A 6,224-nucleotide genomic window follows, 5' to 3' on the forward strand; every position below is an offset into this window, starting at 1 on the left:
GGCGCCGACGGAGGAGGAGAGAGGAGATGGCGCTACTTTTAGTTTATTGAGGGGCTTTAGTCTAGTAACTGCAGTAAGAGTTGACAGTTGACAGCCGTGTGGTGCGGACGCGTGTTCCATCGCTCCTCCGATTGCACGTGGCTACCGGAAACGGACGGACTGGCGACAGCGGGAGCTTCCGAAGCGTCAAATAGATGAGTTCTTTCTTTTATTAACTTTATTTCGTTTTCAGCTAGTTAGGTTAGGTGTAGCCTAAAGAATAGATTTTAGCTCTTGGTCCTAGCGGCCTGGTTTTTCGTGCCGGCAGCTAGGTTTTCTTGGCGTTCCTTGTTTAGCTATCTTGTTTAGATAAATATTTTTCTTTCTAGGCTATTGGCATTCGCAGAATTGGTTTTAACGCGTGTGTGCTAGTCGTTTCTTGTGTGTTCTTTTGGCAATTTGTGTATTCTAAGAATTCGTAATAGTTATAGTTCAGTCGATGAGCGCTTAAGATGTGCAATCAAAAGAAGGTAAAGTGTACTCAGTGTGAGGCGCAGGTTAATCTCAAAGAAACGCGTTTTGACTCTGTAGGTGAAGCGGAAGGCAGCGACTTTTTGTGTCGGTGTTGCGTACTGAATGCACGTCTAGATAGATTTGATCAAGAAAGGGGCAGTTTAGTGTGTCGTGTGGAGGATTTAGAAAGTGAAGTACGTTTGCTAAGGACGAAAAATCAGAAACTGCTTGGACAGCTTACTCAAATTGAAAAAAAAGGGGCCGACTTTGTCCTTGGAACCAACAAGGACGAACATTCCAATGCGGGCCACGTGGCTGGGGCCAGCACTGGCATGGAAAGCATAAGCAAAGTAGGTCAGGCGGATCCGAACCGTCAGAGTTATTTAGAAGCAGCTAAGACGCCGGAAAAAAGGAAGAAGTAAGGAAGAATGAAAATCCCAGAGATAAGGACACAGATAACCGAAAGCAGGAGCCAACAGTTGGGAGAGGGAGAGAGAAGGCCCAGGTGCTTATCGCCGGAGATTCTAACATGAACAGGTGCAAGCGAGATATCTTGGAACGTGTAAGGGGTGATAAGAGAGTGTTGGTTGGAGCCTTCCCAGGGAGAACAATGAGGGCAGTGCTAAAAGAGAGTAAAAATAGGCTGTTGAAGAATTCCGCAGAGCGCAGTATGGTAATAGTAGCCGCGGGTATAAACGATGTCCTAAATGGTGACGCTGCAGGAGTGGTGGAAAGTTTAGCTAAGGGAGTTGACGAGATCAGGGAGATAGCACAGCAGACGCAGATAGTTGTATGTCAAATATTTAGGGGAATCCCCCAAGGTGGAGTAGGTTTGTAATAAGGGAGTAATTACTCATTGCATCCACCCAAGCGCAGCCATACGGCTACAAAGGAAAGCTATACAGCCTTCTCAGAAACTTCGTAGTTAAAGAAAAATTCGTCCTGATCCGGGAATCGAACCCGGCACCACCGCCTTTCCGGGGCAGTCGCTCTACCGACTGAGCTAACCAGGACGGTCAGCAGATCAGATAGTAGGGCGAGAGCGAATTGATCTATAACTCGAAGTGGGAATGGTGTTGGTCAAATATTTAGGGGAATCCCCCAAGGTGGAGTAGGTTTGTAATAAGGGAGTAATTACTCATTGCATCCACCCAAGCGCAGCCGTACGGCTCTCTCTCTATCCTACCTCAAATCCTACCTCAAACTAACTGTGATAAAGGCTTTAATCTTTTTTTTTTAAAGAAAAAGATAAGTCACATGTATTAAACTTGGCTAATTTTACTCATTTTAAGGACAACAGAGGCCTTTTGTACCCTTCAAGTGATACCAGTTTGTGGCTGACCTTGAGAATGTGTTTATAACCTGCTTCAGCCTAAATTCAAGCAGACAGCTTGTACTCAGTATGTTACTGGCCAAGCAAACCTGCTAACTTGGGTGCTCTGACCACTGTCAAATTGGTGCAGCTGAAATCACTGCTTAACTGCCCGCATGCACTCTTTCACAAAATGCAATAACGAGCGCAATGTCAAGATTCAAAGCACCTGAAGATGAGCAGATGGATGCTCTTAGGACTGTTTGTGTAGTCAATAATTTCACAAAACAACTCATTGTTGATGGCTTTTGTCCCATGCACTCAAATAAAATAAAACAGCAGTGGAGAAGCCTTGTGAAGTACCTAAACAAAACTGCTCTGCCCTCCTCATGTATGTATTTTTGGCATATATGTTATGCATATGAGATGATGAAAAGATTTTAGCACCTGGCTTACAGCGATGATTTATAACAGATATTGTTGCTATGAACAGAGAATAATGGTGACGCCACAGAATATCGCTGGATGATTCGTTTCAAAGCATAGGATTTGTTTTTTTTTCATGATCACTTTGTCAAATATATATATATATATATATATAACAGCCTGAAGCTGCTCCTCACTTTACCAGTTGGCAAATCTCCTAACGCTAAGCAGATATCAAGCTAAAATGAGCATTCCTGGTTACCAGTGGATACCGAATAGCGCAGTGTAATATAGTCATTATTATTGGCTAAAGGACAGTTACTGCGACGTGGTTGGAGAGATGCGAGAACCCGTACGTGCGCACGATGCCTGGCCACTCTGCTACCAGTCTGCTGCTGACAGTTGAGTTGGCTCTGTAATAAAGCGGGCTCTGCAGGGCTCAGAAAAATACCCGTCCCGTACAAATAAATGTGCCGTAACGATTTACAGTGCGCGATAACTCGTCCCGCATGAGCTGTAGCAGACGCCAGCGAAATAAGAGCGCTTTCACCCTAGTGCACCGGTAATGTCGAATGAAACGCCTTCTATCATGGGTGAAGGTCCACATACGTCGGCATAGGGAAAAAATCACCACTTTTACTGAATAGGCGCACAAAAGCATCGGTACTATGTCGCACTATCCCAAGCATCCTTGGCCGACCATTTACGTGTGGCCGACGTTCGGAAAATGGTCGGCAGCCTACTTAGTCGGCTAGTAAACCACGGCAAGCGGTCGGCCCGGAGGTAGCCGCCAGCCATTTCGGCAAGTAGTTCGCAGCGGCCTTTGGCCCGACTTTTTGGGCGGACTAAATGCCGGGCACGGCGCCAGGTTAATGGCAAGAGTGCGGCAATGCGTTGGCCCGACTGTTGAGGCGGTACATTGAAAAAAAGTTATGAAGAGCACGACTGCTACTTTTTTTTTAAATTTGCCTGTTACTTGGCTTTGGTTTTTCGCGATGTTATGTAATTTGCGCTTAGTATGGAACAAAATGATACATGCTATTCAGTGTAAATGTTTTGTTACATTAATTAATGCTATTGTTTGTTTAACTTGTCGCTCACATTTTTAGTGAACCTTATAGCTGTTAGTAAAATTATTTACCGAGTTCTGATAAACAGCAAGCCACAAGGTGACCGCGATTTCATGTGTGGATCATGTCATTATATTGTTTGCTTATTACGAAGCGCAGCTGTAGGTGCTGTAACATCAGTTATATTTTGGCGCACAAGCTCCCGTACACTAGCCCGTATCACTCACTGAAATGCGTCCGCTATATGGCAGGGCACTTGAGTAGACGCAACTTCTCATTGTAAGGGAGGAGAAGGCTATTGTGTAAAATAAAAGAAGCGGACAAAAGAGAAAAAGCACACGGGGGCAGAAATTATGCGTAGGGCACTGGCAAGCCTTGGCCGCGGCGAACGCTCCGGCAGGCAAGCAAAGAGACAAATTCTAAAAACACTACTTCGCAGCAGAAGAGAAATGCGTACACGGAGGGAGACCCGGACGAAACAAAACCGACCTCACGCTCGGACGTTTCGAAGGAAGGGCGGAAAAGAGGGGGGAAATGGTGGGAAGGGCGAGGCAACTGTGTCACCCCGCAGCTCGAAAGTTGGTGGCGAGCGTTCCTGACTGGGCGAGAGAAGAGATGTATACACGCCGACTTTGAAGAGAGCATGCAGTTTTCTGGTATTTGTATACTATTTTTGAAGGAGCTCTTTTCGAACAAAGTTGTCTTACGATCAAATACAGGAAGAAAAAAAACGAAGGAAAATGATTATTGTCCAGGTTATTAATCGCATACTTTTTTTCTCAAAACAGCCTGGTAAAGCTAAGAGCCGCGAGAAAACGGGCCAGCGTCCTTGTCATTTGGTTTTGTTTCTTTGCGTGTGGCCCATTCATCCTCTTTTACGACCTGCCGGGGTGGGACGGGCGGCTCTTTTCATTTTTTTTTCGGAAGTCGGAGGGGCGCATTTTCGCAGCGAGCGGTCCGATTCTACACCGGAAACTACCCCCCTCTCCTCCCCCGCTTCTTGTCAACAGTTCTTGGAAGACTCGGCAGCTTGTGCTCGTGGGTGCGTGCGTGCTTTCAAGTTCATTGCAGAAGTGTAGAGCGCGACCAAGAGACGATCTCGAGCGCGCGAGGACGCTGTACGTGCGAACGAAATGTTGGAAATGTAAGCGCGTTTTCCAAAGTTGCGCGTTATTAGTTAAAATTACAAGAGTCAACTTTGTTACCTTCAATAACTAGGCGCTGGACAACCAGACCTCTTTTTCATTCGCATTTATATACTGTCAGGACAAGTGACTGTAGTAGTTTTCAACCGCTGTATCCTTTCAGTAACTCCGCCAAGCCATCCTGAAGTAACGCGCTCCTCCGGCGCGTTTGGACACAAAAAATCAAAGATGCTCCGCTTTTTCTGTTGTTTTTTTTTCCTTTTTTCTTTTTGCTCAAAGAATGGGAGTGTGGTTTCATAGGAACGAAACAGTTGATTTTTATTTATTTTATTAGTATTTCGCTTTTGTTTTACAGATTGTTTTGAATTATGGCTTCTATATTTTCTTGCTTGTTACTGTCCACTCCTGGTCCGCGAGAGACATATTTTCTCAACGCATCCTGCATATCAATATGAGTTTGAGACCCCTATGTTAGACAGAGTGATTGAAAATTAAGAATATTTATTGAGAGCTACACCAGGTACGCGCAATAAAAGAAGCTAATTGAAAAGAATTCTTTTCTGGAGCAGCTGCCGCAATTTCGGGTTTTTGTTGTGGCTTGCAGACTAATAATATGGAGAGCTTTTAGTTTTAAGGCTTGAACATGTATCGGAAGTGATTAAAGCGAATTATCTGTCGTACGTACTAAGCCGAGAGATCGCTTGTAGAATAGCCCTGCATATGGAAGGAATGCTGCATAGGTCCAGAAACTTAAGACTTCTGCTTGAAAAGTACCTGGATAAGAGAGTAGAAACGATCATGACGTCATAGGCGTGAACTTCAACCATTTACATAGCAGGGAACCAAAGAAATCTTATTGATAAACATGGAAATAGCAAAGCACACTGGGACAATAAATAATGTTTCAGTAAAACAGCAAACAGTACCGAACATATAAGGTAGCGGCAAGAAATATATAATGCAGTGAGTTTCTGGTCACACGTTGTATATCAATAATGCGCAGCTGCAACAGGACTCCCTCGGGAGCTCTGACCCCCTAACAAATTTCCAGACAGTCGATTGCTCGATCCTTTGTGCTCACACATATGCGCGTGAGCCGCAGGCTTGCGTCTTTCAAGACAAGAACCCAGTTCAAATCACTTCGATGTACAAGTGACCTTCCTGAGGTGGATGTGCCGCGTCAACAACCTCCGGATAAAGCTTTGCTCTCCAAGAACTAACAGCTGGCTATATCTAGGTGAGACGCACTAGCATGGGAACAGTAGACAACAGGGTCACCGAAAGAATACGATCGACCGCGTTCCTATTCTGCCAAATGATCAATCCCACGGACTTCACTACACGTTGTTCGAACGCTTCGCGCGGCCTTCCACTGTGCGACGAAAAAGCTCACGGCGCTAGGCAGCGGAATGTCCAAGCTGCGACGCAGTCCTTAAGGACACGTGTGTGAGACTCGACCTGACCAAAGTTGATACTGTGCGGATCAATATGCCAGCTGTAAAGCCTGTCTTAATTTGGTGGGGATCGAATACGCCACACTCAGTGCGCCACCGAAAGTCTCTTAGAACATGCGGGAGATTGGGTGCAACAGGCGTCTCCCACTTCGCATACGTTTGACACATATGTATAGGGGCACAGAATAGCAGAGCGCTTCGCAGAGATTAGATACTGCTATGGCTATCCATGCTCCGTCTACAAACATCTCCTCTAACTATGCGAACACGTGCGCCTGCTTCCCCTGACCATTCACTACAAGCATCTGCCTTCTACTTCCAAGCC

The 6,224-nt window shown here is 45.5% G+C and overlaps 1 non-coding gene across 1 annotated transcript; it reads right to left on the reverse strand.

The window, feature by feature from the left end:
- Positions 1 to 1,431: 1,431 nt before the first annotated feature.
- Positions 1,432 to 1,505, reverse strand: TRNAS-GGA (transfer RNA serine (anticodon GGA)). The gene has a single exon. It is a non-coding gene; the product is annotated as a tRNA-Ser (tRNA).
- Between the last annotated feature and the right edge of the window lie 4,719 nt (positions 1,506 to 6,224).

This window comes from Amblyomma maculatum, chromosome 1 (assembly GCF_055883805.1).
Source record: "Amblyomma maculatum isolate TAMU_Amacu chromosome 1, ASM5588380v1, whole genome shotgun sequence".
Taxonomy (NCBI): domain Eukaryota; kingdom Metazoa; phylum Arthropoda; class Arachnida; order Ixodida; family Ixodidae; genus Amblyomma; species Amblyomma maculatum.